The sequence below is a fragment of the Thermobia domestica genome, chromosome 4 (genome assembly GCF_964235325.1).
Source record: "Thermobia domestica chromosome 4, izTheDome1.hap1.1, whole genome shotgun sequence".
Classification (NCBI taxonomy): Eukaryota; Metazoa; Arthropoda; class Insecta; order Zygentoma; family Lepismatidae; genus Thermobia; species Thermobia domestica.
This window is the reverse complement of record NC_137457.1, coordinates 222,355,905-222,374,472: the sequence shown is the minus strand read 5'-3', so window position 1 is coordinate 222,374,472 and position 18,568 is coordinate 222,355,905.

Here is an 18,568-nt window from a genome sequence, read left to right as displayed (position 1 = left end):
TCCTACGTGCGAAAAAAGTTTCATCTACCTCCACGGTTGATCGGGTCCTCCTATTAGATGTTTTTAAAAAGTAATGTTTTAAAAAGAACACTTTATTCATTTGGACTCTTGGAAGAGAAGGAGGTGGAGTGTTCTAGAACTTTACCTATTTTAGTTTCGTATTCTAGAACCATGTATTACACTGGTTTAAAATAATGAATTTGGCCCTTTTTGTTTAAATTGGTACTATTTTTCAGCCCACTTCAGAGACAAGATTGTGGCAACACTGGTTTCAACAGAGGAAAAGGTGCAGTTCGCTCATTTTGCTTTTTATTTATTCACCTAATACAACTTAGATATTGAGAGAGGATAAAAGCTTCTTTGATGTGGATAAAATATAATTTACTATGTGGTGTTAAACTGCAGTGTGATTGTCTTTGCAGTCGCTTACAACAGAACACGTAATATAGAATATACACGTCTGCTCTAAACTATACACAAGTTAATAACTTAAATGAAGCAATCAGTTGCATAAAGGAGTGTGTACGTGGAAAAATGGATTGTTTTGTAATTGGAAATATATCCAACTATAATACTGAAAACACATCAAAGACACTTCAATACCATGGTTTTACCTAATTAAACGCTTTCAGCGTCTGAATGAAACTGCAACTTAGTTTCAATGTGCAATTTAGTTTATTTGTTATTATACTATATTAGTTACTAAAAATGCATAACAATACAATCACTTATAAACTTAAATAAAGCGTATAACCATAAACTAGTTTCAAATGGCTTGTGGTTATTCATATATATAATGCTAGCGTCAATTACAAGCTTCGCTGGGTTAAGAGAAACCAGTAATATGTCCTGTTAGTCAGTCACTTTTTACTATCTCTGAAGCTCTTTCTGATAGACTATGTTTTTTGTCTTTCTGACCATTTTAGATCATTTATATACAGGTCATTTATATATATATCATGCATTTATATAAAATTTACCCTTCCCCCTCCCCAAGTTACTGGCTTGAATTTGTATTTAAACGGCATCGGAAGTGTACTGTTTATCTCAGCGACCCCGAAAACTATGGATTCGAAACTAATATCGGTCGTATTCGATCAATTATATATGTATATACATTTCCCCCTCCCCTAAGTTGAACCGTCAAAGTAAAATTATAAAACTTATCCAGGTAGGCACCTCATCTATGTTGAAAATTTGATCGAAGTCAATTGGGTAGTTCACGAGTTATTGAGTCACAAACATAGTCACTTTCAAAATAGATTTTAAATTATATAAAAGTAACTAACCATAGACTACCGACTGAAATATATGCCAATATGAGGAAGGTACAAAGTGACTATTGATATTCGAATTTAAATTAAGTTTAAGATTACACTCTGTCAGGACTCACTGTCAGAAGAGAAATCCTAAGTTTGATAACTACCATGTTACCTATAACACAAATAAGTGCTTCTATAAAAGTCGAAATTATTTCCTTCAAAAATTAGATACAGATGGTGATCAGAAAAATGGAAGCACCTGTAGTTGGCAACACGTCAGATGTATGGGTTGGCAGTGGTGTCGTAGCGCCCGAAGCGCCAGTCAGCTGCTGGTGGTGTTAGGTCGGTCTCTATACTACGTCAGGCGCAGTGGAACAGCAGTGTCCAGTGTCTGCAGCAGACGGAAGTAGTGTTAAATGGGAGACCTCTCAGATTTTCAAAGAGGGCAAATTGTTGGTGCGCGGTTATGTGGAGTGAGTGTAACGGCAGTGGCTACTGTGTTAGGTGTGTCGCGTGGAACAGTGTCGAAGGTGATGACGGCCTACACAACACACGGGAAAACCACATCGGGGAAGCGGAACAGTGGGCGGAAGAAAATCATGAGTGACAGGTCACGCCAGGTATTAAAGCGCATTGTCACGCAGAACCGTCGTGACCCTGCGGAGCAAGTGACGGAGGAACTCAATCAGCACCTCCCCCACTCTGTTTCGACAATCATAGTCCGCCGCGAATTACATGACATGAACTTACGGTGTCGTGTTGCACGGGCCAAACCGCTCATCAGGGACCATAACGCTTTTGCACGCCACAAATAGTGCCGCGACCATGCAACTTGGACCGTTGAGGACTGGAAAAGTGTGATATGGTCGGATGAGTCATCCTTCACCCTATTTCCAACCACGGGCCGTGTTTATGTGTGGAGAACGCTCAAAGAAGCTTATGATCTGCATTGTCTCCGCCCAACTGTGAAACATGACGGCGGCTCGGTGATACTGTGGGCCGCCATATCATGGTTTTCATTGGGTCCTGTGGTCACACTTAGCGGACGAATCACTGCCAACGATTATGTCGCAATTTTAGGAGACCACTTGCAACCTAAGGTCTGGATGTTGTTCCCGGACAATGACACCATCTTCCAGGATGATAATGCACCCATTCACACAGCTGGCGTTGTTGCAGCGTGGTTTGAGGAACATCGGGATGAAGTTCAACACCACTATCTTTCTGTTACTCATTGTGGACCCTCCCGCAAGCCCTGGGCTCTTTCCATACATGGCAAATTAATTAAGGGGACAATATTGACAAATCTCAAAGCCGTACAGAAAAAATATATGTTTCTAGGGACCCTAATAGTAGACATTTTTTTTTTTTTTTTTTACTGAAATGGCCCTACGACTCATTTTTGTTTATATACCGTTTGTGTGCTGTTTTGTTTATGTAATGTAGTGCTTGATGCTTCTTTATAATTTCATGTTCGTGTCATATATGGAGTAAGAAAATTTTGTCTTAAAGTGAGCCCCACTCGATGGCGGGGAGTTTCCCTGGAGGGGCACTTGCCTCCTGCTCCCTCACAACTTACGGCCTTGTATGAATTTTAATATAACGGCGAATACTTGATAAGATATAGTTTGGTAAGTTGTACCTGTTGCTGAATGATATGGAATAGACTGTATAGTTTATTTCTTAGATAAATCATTGATGAATTACGTTTCAAATTATTGATATGTTTATATTATTAAAATTCTCTTTGTCTGACTCATTTGATTAAAAGGTTGTAGTGGTTTTAAAACTCCAATAAATTATATACATTACGATAAATTATGAATACGAAAATATTTTTGGCAGTTTTTCTTGTTTCTAATATTACGTAGTACATTGTCTCTATTGTTAAAAAAAAAAAAAAAAAAAAAGCGAAATGAAATAACTGAAGTTTTACGTCCCATGGTTATGCCGGTTAGGTTAAAGGAGACGATGATGATGAGAAGTGAAGGAAATGGTGGAATATAATAAAGTGGGAGGAAACGGAAGAACTCTAAGAAAACCCACGCACAGTGTTTGTCCACCACAAAGTTCAGTTGGCCCGAGTTGGGATCGAATCAATTACCCCATGCACCAGAGGTGAACAATCTACCGCTGAGCCTCCGCGGCTCCAAGAAGAAGAAAAAGAAACTTTCCATTTTATGTCACAATTTCATTTTGGATTTTTTTTTCAAATAAAGAACGGAAAACACTTTGTACAGACTACTTGTTGATTGTTCACTTCATCGAAGCATTCAGTTAACAAATTTATTATTTTAAACAAATTATCCTTCGCGTTACTTGTAAATTCAATTTTCAATTTTGGTCGATAACTTACTACAATGAAAATTCCTTCCGAAAGAGAGACAGATATAGATCTTCTAAATTAAATCGTAATTCAACGAACCAGCTGCTTTGTGGGTCAATGATTCGCGTTATGCTCGGAGGCTCTCAGTTCCATCTGCGGTGTGTAACATATAGAATTCTAGCAGAGGCGTTACTTGTTATATGTAATAGACTTTTAACTGTGCAGTTTATCTGAAAGCATGAAACTGTAACTATATGAGAGGAACAGCAATGCAACATATAACACTGTGTACACATAGTATTTATTAAAGTTGCATGTGTCTTCCTAATCATTTTTCAGTAGTAATCAGGGACGGATTAAGTTCCTTAGAGGTCCTAAGCACTTAAAAGGTTTTGATGCCTTCATATGTATGTAATTCAACATATGAACAATAATAAACCATAAAATAAATTTTCGTTTATGGAAATAAAACGAAACTTGCAATAAGATGGAAAATAACGTTTGTTTTCGTATATATATTTCTAAAGTTTTATTCAATTTTTTAAATTACAAATCCTTTGATAAGTTATCACTACTACTATTATTATTACTTCCGCCAAGGATGTTATAGTTGGGCTGATTTGAGAGGAAACCGTACCATGTGGTATAAAATTTTTTCTCTGCTTTTTGTTATAAAATATAATGTCCTTTCGCAGATTGCGATTGATGCCACCTTGGCACCCTTGGACGATTTTCAATATTACGTCATATATGACGCCACTGTTTCACACTTGTGAGCTCATCCGTGGCTAAGCGGTTAGCGTACGCGCATTTGGCGCGAGAGACCCGGGTTCGATTCCCGGCGGGAGCTCATGTGGTTCGGATTCCACGTTAATCAGTAGGTCCACGTCTCACATAGCCTCGCTGCTGAAAGGGACGCTAAACTGAAATTCAATTCAACTGTTTCACGCTTCTAATTTACGTAGTAAACGCTTATGGATGAGATAAAATGAGTATGAATTTTGAGTATGAATTTTGTGCCTAGACTGGATGTAATGAAAGTTGCTGTACGGGGTTGATAGTAATTGAGGTCAGTGATGTAAATTTTCCGATTCATAAGAACATACTTCACTTATTCCTACATCATTGTTTAGCTGTAAAATTTGTTTGTAATAAATATTGTCTGAAAAATGTTTCATGAAGTGAAAATCTAACAATTCTTCATTTCTGCAAAAATGTTTCAAAATTTTCAATATACTCTTCCCTCAAAATTCACCTTTCATCCCACAAAATCATAATTCGTTAATTTAATATACGTAAGACGATGTTTTCTCATAGCTTTAAACACAATAAAATCAAAACATTTCTTCTTATTTTCTGTTACAAAAATAATCTTCTTAAGGAACTGGAGTACTTATGTAGTTATTTCATTACATAGGCAGGTGTATATGTGAAGAAATAGTGGAATATTCTGTTCTTGAAATAACTCATAAATTCACAAATGTTTGTTTTTGCTTTCTCTTTACATTTTAAACAATGGGATGGGATATTTGTACTCTACGAACGCGATTTATGTTTCCTGCATTTTACACACTACACCCACACACACACCCCCACACACATAGTGAGAGAAAGAGAGAGAGAGAAACTATGTTAATGTTTACTTGCAACTCGAAATATTAGAAATATTTTTGGTTCCCTAAAGCTAATTGGAAAATTATAATTTGTTGTTGTTTCACTTTGCTCTACAGGAATTCAATTTTATAGTGCAATGTGCAGTTAAATATAGTAGAAAATTTTCCACCTAACATCACTATACATAATATTCAAAATTGTCCGGGTTATGAAAGCTTTTCCACTTGTTTCTACATTATAATGAAAATGTTCCGATTCATGAAAATTCCTTTCACTTGTTTCTACAGGGAAATAAAACTTTCCAATTCATAAAAAGTTGTTTTACTTTTTGCTTCAAAATTATGAAAATGTTTCCTACTTAAAAAAAGTTTTTCAATTTTTCCATACACGACAGAAAATTGATTTAAAATTGATATACATGAAGTCAAACAACTTTATGGTTAACGAAGAATTGTTACTTGATCACTGATATTTGTTTAGAATGGAAAATTTTCCGAAAAGATATAGATTTTCCGGAAAATTTTCCACCTCACATCACTAATTGAGGTATAAACATTTTTCATGTGAATAATTACACTAATATACATTATTTTTGTATTGTCTGAGTAATTCATATTTTTGACGGAATACAGTTTATCTTGTTTATATAATGGGGAAGGTATTGTTATTATTATTATTATTTGTTAGTAGTAGTAGTAGTAGCAGTTCTTGTTATTATTATTATTATAATTATTATTAGTAGTAGTACATTTATAGCATGGTAGTTCTTGAATAATTAAGATTCTCAGACCAAATTCTAGCCTATACGTTTAAAAAGCAACAGGAAAAAGAAAAGAAATATCGAATTCTTCTGATACTAAACTTAAGTGATCGTTCTACTAATACTTAAGCATATAGATGTATCTATGCAAAAATTAGTATTCAATATCCTTCGATCATTTCCTTTCCCTTTTTATTTTATTTTGTTTAAATTTTAGTTGCTATTCAACCCTTATAAGTTTCCTTCCAGCCAACACGATTGTTTCCCGTTTTTTCTACTTTCTACTTTGAAAGTAAGTGCTCGCGGATTAGCAGAAAGAACGGTGACGTAAAGTTTCGCCTAGTAATCTCTGACAATGGAATTCACATATGGATTATCAAGAGAAAATGTAGGCGGATCTTGAGTTCAATATCCACCTTTCAAGATTCGCCTAATGTGAAATTATGTCGGTACCGCTCGCAAGAAATGACACAAAAATCTAATTTATTAAAATAAGAAAAATTTCCACATCGAAACAATGTAAGTATAATTATATGACTCGGTACACCGAGCTGTGATAAAGTTACAAGAAAAGGTTATAGATAAAGCAAGAGAAATTCTAATATTCTACAATATTATTCCTGTTTACGAAATTGCCTAAAATTGCCTAAAAATGAGACATACACGAATCGATAGATCTGATTGTTCCAAAGAAAATAATAGGCCTATGCCTGAGTTAGGGCCGGATCCTGGATTTTCTGAGGGGATGCACCAAATAACAGCCAGTACATTTGAATTAAATTTGAGGTTTTTAAATACCTTTAAGCATTTGTGATATGAATGAGGAATTGCTCTGGAAATGCTAAATATCTGCTCTCGATGAATCCTTTTCCTTCAAACTTCAGAAAATTAACTGAAACTATTGATTTTGCAAAACTTACTGCTAGCTTTTCACTTTAGGTAGTGTAAATTTACAACGAAGGGGGAGGGTGCACATGCACCTTTGTACTCTTCCTAAATCCGGCTCTGACCTGAGTGTAAAATAGAAAATAATAAAGGGTATATTTTGGTATCAGTTTATTCACAGTAACTGGCATAGTTTATATATCAACTTTTAGTTTTATACAGAAATTTGTTAAGATCTTCACTATAGCACCAGCAAGACGACAGTATATAGCATTTCTGATGGGATACAGAATACAACTGTCATTAGATTTATGTACTTCTTAACTTTTTAATTTTGTTTTTATACTTTTATTACATTCTTTCCTTCAACATTTCTTCTGTAACCGAACCTCTTACCTTTTTTTCATTACCTTTCACGCTATCATGTCATTACCTGACACTCATAATGTTCGAAATTCTGCTACCACCATTTAGTTTCTGTCTATTTTAATACATCTAGTTTCTCTGTTCATCGAATGAAGACTTCCAGGTTGATCTTCTTATCTTTTGTTGATTGAGTCATATGATTCCAATCACTAGAGAGTTCTGTCGGCAGAAGTCCACACCTCTTATTTTTTTTTTTTTTTTTTTAATCTTTTCCTTCACTTGTGTTTTTATCTGCTTTATTACCTTCCTGCCCGTTCACCACAAAAGCATTCATATCATTCATAAAATTTCGCATGCTCTCTATCTAAAATTTCGTTTAAGTAATTATTTCCAACATAAATAAATTATAAGTTCAAACTATGAGATTAAATATTCTATCTCTTATATGCACTTATAATTTTGACTGAGTAGACACAGAAGAGAAACAACAAGTAATTGTTGTATACATTGTTAAGTGCAGGGGTGGATCCAGGACGGACTTCTGGGGGCGGTGGGTTGTAATACTGCTACTTAGAGCTACTTTTAAGAGCTTCAAACTCTGGGATGGGTTTTATTTATATATATAAAATAAGAAAGTTTCCTCCTCTGGGGAGAGTGGGCGATCGCACCGATCGCCCCCTGGATCCGCCAGTGGTTAACTGCTAGTACATGTTGCATTGTTAGTGCATGTTTCATGAAAATTCATGTTTCACATATTATAACAGAAGAATGGAGAGAAATTTGAAATGAAGAAGAGGTTAATTTTTAGAACGTACTAGTTTTGGTGTAGGTACACATACATTATTTTACAAGAGACATAACATTCATTTGTTCTTCTCATGTCTTAAAAATACTTTATTCTTCAAAATTGAATACCTGAAAAGAAATGTGTCTCATATGCTGGCCAATCTGGTATTTAGTTCTTCTACGGAAGCATATTCAGAGTTAACATAGGCCATCTTCTATACAAGGTACTTGGTGGGGAGGTCTGCCCACCAGAGACGCCCCTATGCACTACTACCAACGTAAGTTCTAACTACAGTAACATACAAGGTAAAATAAGTTTTTTTTAGCCCCTTCCACTACGATTTATTTTCAGAATTCTAATAATTGAAGTATAAAAGTGTATTATAGATGGTTTATCATTATGTAACTTGCAAAACATCAATATAATAACCCTACGTGATGCTACATAGTTTAAATTTTATGACGAGTGTAGCTTTCATTGTGCGATTTGGCACCGGGAGGTCATAACAAGCTAGACTCTTCATTTTAGTGCAAGGAATTAATTCAACTTTTGCCTATGGCGCAAACTTCATAACGAGTAACTGTATAATTTAAACTGTTTACCAAACACTGTTACAATCATCATGTCTAGGAGGCTCCGCTGGACAGGTCATGAAACCAGAATGAAAGAAAATAGGAACATTTTCAAAGTTTTAACTTTAAATCCAAGCGGAAAACGACCATTAGGAAGACCTATTCGTAAATATGAGGAAATATTAAGACTGATCTAGTAGAAATACGGATACAAAGTAGAAACTAGATGCAATTGACTAAATAAGAAGTTAGTGGAATGATTTCGTAAACGTGGCATTGAAATTCCGGGTTCCATAGGATATAGAGCTAGTTAGTCAGTTAGTTATCATGGAGGTAGAATGTCCTCAGAATGTTGAATCTATACTTAAACAAGTAATAGTGTCCTGTGTATACAATGTGAAGAAGTTTTGTTTTTATGACGTGATATTTTCTCAACTAATATGAAACCTGAAATAGTAATATATTTCTACCATTTCCTGTTTTTAGGAGAGAGTTTATACAGGAGTTTTATTCTTTATACGCTTCATTGATTGCAGAAAACCACTTCTCGCTATCTATTACCGTTTTTACTCTATAAGTGATCAACGTTAATACCGTTAAGTGGTTGATTTTTCTGCCACTTCCTATTTGAAGATAGAGAATTAAGAAAATAAATGGAGGTTGTTATTATAAAACGCTAAATCGAATCCAAAAATGGGCTTTTGACTATCTCTTATCGTTTTTGGGTTTTGTAGATTAATACTGAAACTGGAAATTATAATGTATTTCTATCATTTCCGATTTTAGTAAAGAGTTAACACTGGAGATTAAATGTATTTCTGGACGCTTAATCGGTTGCAGGACATCGTTTCTTGCTATTTACTTACCGTTTGGGTCCTATAGTGGTCAGCCTTGAAACCATAAATGACTTATTCGTAATACATTGGTTTGACTATCGCCTCCATCTACGAATTCCACTCGTGACTTTTGATCCTCTATATTCCAGTCAAAATTAATGGTAATCCATTAAGTAGTTCTTGACATTTTTGTCCCATGAACGGAGAAACATACATTGACATTTCTGTATCCGTAAACAGACAAATTAAGTATATAAAGGAGTTTTGGTAAACCAAATTCCTTTTCTATAAAGCTTTCTCGCTGTCTTCCTTTATAAAGTTAACCCTTGTATGCATATGCAGGGCCTCTCAGGCCCTGTGGGATTTTATTTTCAATGTTATTGCATATCTGTTCAATCAATAAGTCTTGTTGTTTGTGTATTCTTTTAACATTCTTTCATTCATTTATGAGTGGGCTTAGAATAATTTTTTTCATTATCTGTAAATTAGTAATATTAGATTTAATTTAATAACCCCTTAAATGCATATGCAGGGCCTGAGAGGCCCTAATGAAATAATAATGGTGTACGAATTATTTAACACATTTTATAAATAAAATTGGTTCTAAATAAACATGTTATTTAGATTTATTACTTCTTTTTAATATTATTGTGCTTATCTGCAATTAGTGTTATTTATAGTTACTTATTTTATGCCAAGTAGATGGCGCTGCAATACATATGCAAGCTGATATCAATCGTTTGTATATAAGATTTTGTATAAAATCTATAATCCATTTATTTAGTTTTTGTGCTAACTTATTACCTTTGTCCGAATAATTACAGCAACAGAATTGTTGCAATAATGTTCTAATATTCTGTATATATATATATATATATATATATATATATATATATATATATATATATATATATATATATATATATATATATATATTCCACTGTTGCTTTTCTTTGTGAGTAGGTGCAATCTGCAATGCCCGGTTACATTGGTGAGCAATTTAGGTTAGTTCTCAGTTTCAGCGCAAAATAGCATCTACGTCTAGTGGGAGATCAATTGCGAAGAGAGTGTGTAGAGTGTGCGAAGATGATTTTGTCCATGTTGTAAATGAGTTCCTTGATGATAGTGTACTGTTGAACCGTAGCAGTGAGGAACCTGAGGATGAAGAATCCAATAATACACTTCATCAAGGAAGTCTAACTGATGGATATTTCTATACATCATCACGCTCTGAAAGCACAAATGAGAATGAAGCTACTCATGATTCATCTATTAGTGATTCCTATACATTTTTTAGTCCTAACGACACATTAAAAAAAAATAAACTCCCGCATCACGGGCTCCAGCACATAATATAATGAAGTTTTCTCCAGGCGTTTCACAGAGAGCGAAAACAATATGTCCAAAGGATGCGTTTGACTGTTACATTTCAAAGGAAATCATAAATTATATTTTACACTATAGAAAACTCGAAGGGTAGCCATATTGAAACGAAAAGAGTGGAAAAATGATAGTCTGGACGAAACTAATACTTTTCTTGGCATTTTGTTACTAGCAAGCGTAAAAGGAAGCTGAGTTGTGCCAATCAGGGAACTGTTCCTCTCTATCAAGTCAAATCAACGTTGAAAGCCACTATGTCTGTCAATAAGTCTGAAGACTAGCAACAATTACTGCTATGAAGATAACCGGAACTGAAAAGGTATCAGCAAGTGAAAACACGGCAAAAAGAACATGATATGAATTTTGCCTATACAGTATTCACAGAAAGAGATCATTGGCATGCTGCAAGTTTGGCAAAGCACTTGCAAAGAACACAGTAAAATGATTTGCAATTTATGCGTATTGTAGATACATCTTTTTCTCAAACCTGCTAAACAGTGATGTCGTATGCATACAAGAATATCAGTAATTGCATAAATATTGCTCTATGTATAATTATAGTGCCATTTCACACAAGTGTGTTCAGAATTTTAAAATAAAGTACAAAATTATGAAGTATACGAGGAAGCTAAAAAAGTATATTTGAAGAAAATATTTTATTATAGTGTGTTTTTATGTTTTTTGTTCTAATTGTAATAAATATAAAATAATTTAAACTTTGTTTTGAAACTTATATACTTATGACAATGCCCATTGTTGGTCTATTGTGTAATAAATTAAGCCATGATAGTGCTACAAGTAGTAATTTGCATCAAATTCCAAATAAAATTATATAAACCATTTAAATACCAATACAGGGCCTCGGAGGCCCTGCATATGCATTAGCGTATATTTTCTGAACCATGCGGACAAGGGTTAAATATTCAAACTGAAAGTGTCCATTTCTGCCACTTCGGTGACTATAGAGGGATTTGAGCCGATGTTGAGCACATTTTGAGGGCGCTAGATTTATGTCAGAAAACAGTATGGCTATTTACTGTTCTATTTCTGGAAGCAGTTCATGTGGTTCAGAACCTATGTTAAGCTGTAGAACCATGTCTCATATTAACTCGGTGTTGAACGAGACGCTAAGTCTCAGATCAACCAAGTTTATAGGCACTAAAAACCGCGTTTGCTCTATGAAAGTCCTAATTGAAACTATTTTTTTATATTTTACCATAGAATAGTAAACTTATACCTCTTCCGTTTGTTCTAGAATAATCAGAATGGAGCTGGCAACAATTCTTAAGATATTGAAAACATTTCCTTTCTCGCTATCTTTTGGTGTGTTTGCTATATTTCAATAAAAAGTTAGAACCGGAAATTGTAGATTCCTACCACTTTCGGTTATAGTAGAACACCGCTATGAAGCAGTCTATTCTTGGGATGCTGCATCGACATCAGAAAACCGTTTCTCGGTATCTCGCAAACCAGACTGACAATGCCGTTCTATAAAGACTTCCATTACTCATGCCTAACATAGTTTAGAAGTCTTATTTAAAAAAAAAAACTAATTTTACAAGTGCAATATTGTAATTGAAGGAAATAAAATTTTTCTAAATTCCGTGTCCGCGAGTTCGGTTTTCGAGGAAATAGACAGCAGTTTCTCCGAATGTTTAACAAAGAAAAATAGGATGTCTTTCCGTTTTTCTCCTCAAATATGTAATAACATAGTTAAACGTTATAAATAAAATTTATGACATCATTATTTATGTCCAGAAGACACAAACTTTCAGGATCAAATAAAGATAAATAATGGGCTTATTTAGCATTTATGCATTATTTTCCACAACAATGTGAGAACGAATTAGCCTACGGAAGTAGTAAAACATGATTTTTGGGACATGTCAAACGGTTTATTAACATCTGATGTGCTTATTAATCAAAAGCCGATTTCCTTTATTTTCTTCTCATGTCATTCAGTAGTCGTCCAAAAGCTCTTTGTTTGTCCTTTTTAACTGAGTAAGTCAAAAGAAGACTATTTTTAAAAAGTTATACAGTTCAATGAAACAGCTGATGACAAATTGTGTTTTGATCTATTAGTAAACTGGGAAAGTAGAAATGCGTACAAGGTCCATCTTAATCGCATGAAATTTTAAGACATAACCTACGGGTTCCAAGTGAGAGGAAGCAAAGTACAAGAGATAGCTCTCTCTTGTACTTTTTTAAAAATAATATACTTAATTTGTTTGACCAGAGACGCATTACATATTCCACCTGGCGGACTTATGATCCCCTGCAAAAACTTTTGGATACGCATCTCATCTCGTCCATCAGTCTTGTAACATTAAATTGCGGTATAAATTTAAAATATGATTGGGGTTCTAAAGACTTAAACCTCACTGTGTACGTACAGGAGATTTATGTTGGATGACTATAATACGAGCTTCTATCACACCTTTTTATGCTCATTAGCAAAACATTTGCTCACAAGTTGGAACATTTTTTGAACGAATGTATTTCACTTATAACTTATTTGTAAGATAAGACAATAGTAAGTGTGTGTGTACCACTGTATATTCAAAGCTGCAAAACCAAGCAATTCGAAGAAGCTTTAAAAAAAGTCTTTATGTGTAATCCAGGGAGAAAATAAAGCTTACGTAAATAATTAGAACCCTTTAGTACTGGTGCCATTAACTGTATATTTACGAATCGCTTTTTTTCAGAGTTATTGTCCTAGGCATTATAAGGGAGAAAAAGATACTTTTTTGTTATACTACGTACGAGAGAATTTCGCTGTCGTGAATGATAAATTGAGCTATTTTTTGCCTCCACCGATGAACGCGGTGGCTAAATAGCTTTGAAAAAAGCTTCTGGCTCCATCCGATATTTCCTATTCTTCATACCTTCTAAATCTGCTGCCAGGAAGAAAGCTTTTATACCCATGAATAACACGGTGCGAAGGCGTTTAATGCATACAAATACTAAATAAGTCCATAAATGATCTCGCTTGGCTCATCTACTAAAACGGTCAAAATTCTTTTATTTCGTGTGTTCTTTTCGCTCTTTAAATCTAAAGTCGATAATTTCAAGAATACAGCAAAATTTTACTTGACTTAGACGTAGTATTTTGAATTAAATATTCAAGTAGGTATCGTATTTTGAATATCTTTGCTTTGTTTCTACTAACGTTAGTTATACCGTTATTGTACAATATTCAATTGTATCTATTGTTGTTTTCATTTCTTTTGTTTTTGTTTTTTTTTTTAAATACAAGACCTGATAATATTACATTATTTCGTAAATCTTGCAGTAGCGCTTTAACAAAGGCAGGTAACAAAGAGGGGCTTAACCAGCATTTTACTCCTGGATCTCGCGGAGGTGAGTTAGATCTAATCCGCTTAACTGGAAATTCAAATTAGTTCTGCAGAAGACGGTTGAATTTCACGTGCTACTGAAGAAAGAGGCACATAGCACTGAGTTCTACATTATCACAAGTGAATTCCAAAGTAGATTGTCATTGCATTTTCCTACTCATAAAAACAAGACATAATTTAACACATTTCTCACATCATTACAGTTGTTAGGTCAGGACCAAGGGCGCCGATCCTCGGGGGAGAGGGGGCCCCCCAAAGCTCATGTGGGCCCCCATGTATTTTTATGAATATATATATATATATATTTTTATATGTATTTTTTATTGTTATATGTATTGCTACATGTATTTTTTATGAATGCCCCCCAAAGTTACAGGGAAATCGGCGCCCTTGGTTAGGACCCTTAATTTTAGTGTATACAGAGTTGCTATAGATGATTTTCCAAACACTGTATTTCACCACGTATTATACGCAAAATACTGTACGGTATGTAACAAGAAATGAAAATAATTGTCTACGTTTTACTAAAACCATTACAATAAAATGTTGTAACGAACGCAAATATAACAAAATATCCAGAACTGCGCAATTGTTTTTAGATCCCTCCCCATTTCCCTACTCCGTATGTGTTAAAACATTCCATTTTAACCAACTTACTAGCACAATTAATGAAATTGTCATCTTATGTGCAAATATTTAACTTTATTTTAAAAAGGGAATATTTCATTATGCACTCTTTGAATCAAACGGTACATGTCAATTCTACAGTCCAACCCTATCCACACATGTCAGAACATATTCTGGTCAAATCTACGTACAGCCACTCGAATCCAATCCTTCAGGTCATGGAGGTTAACGGACAAGAACGATACACAAACTTCTGACGAAACCCGAAAACAAGAGTCACAAGAACTCTGATCAAGTGACCGTGAAGTCAATCTGATCAGACACCGATTGTGGGAAACAGGTGACCAACCCGTGGATTTCTTCTTACAAAGATATCCAGTTATAAACTTGGAATATAAATAACGTATTCTCTTTTCACTTAGTTAGCGTACGCACCTTTAGCGTGGGAGACCGAGTTCAATTCCCGATGGGAGTTCTTGTGATTCGGATACCACGTTAAGCTGTAGATCCACGTCTCATACAACCTCGCTGCTCAAAGGAATGCTAAACTGAAAATCAAATCAAATCTTTTCATCTGGTACTTCCTTATGAAATCGGTATGAACTTCCTTTGGATAATGATTACTGATCTCTTCGCAAGATACTCAAGGATACAATGTACACGCTTCTCGTCTGTTGCTGCCGTTTCTCACAAATATCTCTCGAAGTCAAATTGGTGTACTGAGACCCCTGAAATGAAAAGTGGTTTCTCCTTTTATGCTATATGAATCAACTCTGTACGCCTTATATTTCTAACAGAACGGCAAATGTACAAAGAGTTGGAAAATATGAGGTGAAATCTATAGAACTTCGGAGGAACAAAAAGGAATTACGATGACAGTAGAAAATAACGGGAAGATAGTCAGTGAGAGAAGTGAAGTCTCAGGAAGATGGAAAGAACATGTTGAGGATGGTTGGAGATGGGTTATAGGACTTTTGATATTTTGACTTCAAAATTGATATTACAAAGCCAATTTTTGTAATTAGCTTTATCTTTTGTGTACGTATCTTATCCACATATATTACATTTCACTTTTTTCAGTGTTTTCTCTTGTCGGAATACGATTATATTTTCGATCGTACGTATAGAAATATAATTGCATCGTCTTCATTCTTGAAATAATAATTGAAATTGGTTTCATCAATGCCTTCTAGTTCTGGCCACCTTTCCATTATTTTAAAAATTGAGCTAGGTATAATGAAAATAGAGTGTGGTGGGTATAAGATTTCTTTCAGATCAGTATTAGTTTTTTTACAATCACGCGAACAACAATAGCTTTAAACGATCGCGTTGGCAAATCTACATAAACAAACTTATTATGCATTATGAAAGCGGCGTTGCAAAATCGTGAATTCATTTTCTATTCAAATTAATAAGCTGAGTATGATACCTGTTAGCAAAATGACTAACTCTTAACTTACAGACGGGTTTAATTTACGCAATTTAAAATTTCAAGTGAAGTCCTAAAACCGTGTATACTTTTGGCAAAATTTCGACCTACCATAACTTAGGATCCCTTCATTTGTGCAACTTGAGATTTGGTATGTAGACTAAGTAAGACGTGCAAAATCGAATAACATCAAATTTGAAGTGAAAAATCAAAAGTCCTAAAAAACCCTTATACGTTTGGCAAAATTTTGACCCTCATAACACTGGATCTCTTCATTTACCAAGTTGAATTTTGGTGTGTAGACTAAGTAAGACATGTAGAATCGAATAACATCAATTTTGAAGTGAAAAGAATCAAAAGTCCTAAACACACTTATATTTTTGGCAAAATTTTCACCCCCTCATAACTTTGGATTTCTTCGTTTGTGCAAATTGAAATTTTGTGTGTAGTCTAAGGAAGATGTATAGAATCAAGTAACATCAACTCTGAAGTGAAAAAGTCAAAAGTACTATAACCCCCTATATTTTTGGCAAACTTTTGATCCCCCACAACTTTGGACCCATTCGTTTGCGCAAGTTGAAATTTGGTGTGTAGACTAAATTAGACGTGTAGAATCGAATAACATCAACTTTGAAATCAAAGTATCGAAAGTTCTATAAGCCCCTATGTTTTTGGCAAAATGCTGACGCCCCATAACTTTGGGTCCCTTCATTTGCGCAACTTGAAATTTAGTATGTAGACTAAATAAGGCGTGGGAATCGAATAATATCAATTTTGTAGTCAAAATATCAAAAGTCCTATAACTCTCCCCGACCGTTGAGGAGTTATATGAGATGAAAAATGAAATGAAATCTTTAAGTTTTACGTCCCGGGTCCGAGTAGGAATAGACCGTGTGGCTTAGATGTTGAAATACAAAATGAAGTACGCGATGATGATAAACGGTTTGGAATGAATGTTAAAATCTGTATTAAGAATGCAAAGGCAACAGGGATAAATAATATACCAATCAAATTAATTAAGAATATAAGAAACGACAGCCAGAAAAATATGTTCCGACTGTGCGATGAAATATATGGAACAGGAGAGTGGCCATAAGACTTCCTTAAACCGATCATGATACCGATAGCTAAAAAATCGAACCCAGAAATATATGAGGATTATAGAGCTATTAGTCTCATATCTCATGCAGCAGAATACCTATGATGCATTACAGATAACTATTGAGGGTATAGAGAAGAGAAATAGCGTAATTTCTTAAAAGATCATGTGTATTATAAATGTCCAATTATGATTACTTTTCCTTGGGCCGCGGTGGCTCAGTGGTAGTGCACGGGATCCTTGGTGCATGGGATCCTTGGTTCAATCCCAGCTCGCATCGAGTGGCCTTCATCGTGGACAAACAGTCTGAGTGGGTATTCTCGAGGTTCTCCTATTTTCTCCCACTTTCTCCATCCCACTATTTCATTCATTTCTCACCATCACCGTCTCTTTTAACCTAGCAGGCACAAGTGTGTGGCGTAAAACTTTCATTTTTAATCACTTTTCAGTCACCCCTCGTAGATACAGTATATTTCAGAACTAATTGCTGTAAGCAAAACGCTCTGATTTGAAGTTCAATTAAGAAATAAAAGGTCACATGTAAAGTAATAAGTTTTGTCAGAATTTAAATTTGAAAACTGTCAGTCGTTTTATTTATTATTTTTGTTTTTCGTCTGGGCCCTGTACAATAACAGTAATAAGTAGCTCTATTACGCTTATATTCACTTCCATACAGCAGTTAATATTCCTGTGATATAAAATTATCTAACGTCTTATAGTCTCTGGTACAGTGGCATACCTTCAAGTCACATCAGTAAATAATTTATACGTATTTTATCACTACATGGTAAATGAGAAAAGGTTACCTAACGTACTAACTCTAATATACAGCTTGCTGAAGCTGTATGAAGCTTTGTTCCCTTAACTTGCAGCAATATACTTTTTTTTACCTCAGTGGTAGAGCGTTCACCTCTGGTGCATAGGGTCCCTGGTTCGATCCTAGCTCACTTCAAATAAATTTTGTGGTGGACAAACACCGTGCTCGTGGTTTTCTCGGAGTTCTTTAATTCAGCTATCTTGGAAGCGAAACAGTGTGGTGAAAAACGACCTACTCTGATAGGGTTGACCTTGTATCATGGTTTATTTGCCAACTGCATAGCAGTCAAGTTCTTGTCACGGGTCGGAGCCCATGTTAATTGTACTGTAGGGATGGCCATGATATCCAAATCAAGAAATGGATAATCCGGATAACGGATAATATCATGATAACGGATAATATCCGGGTAACAGATAACTTATAATATCCTGATGACGGGTAACGGATAATAT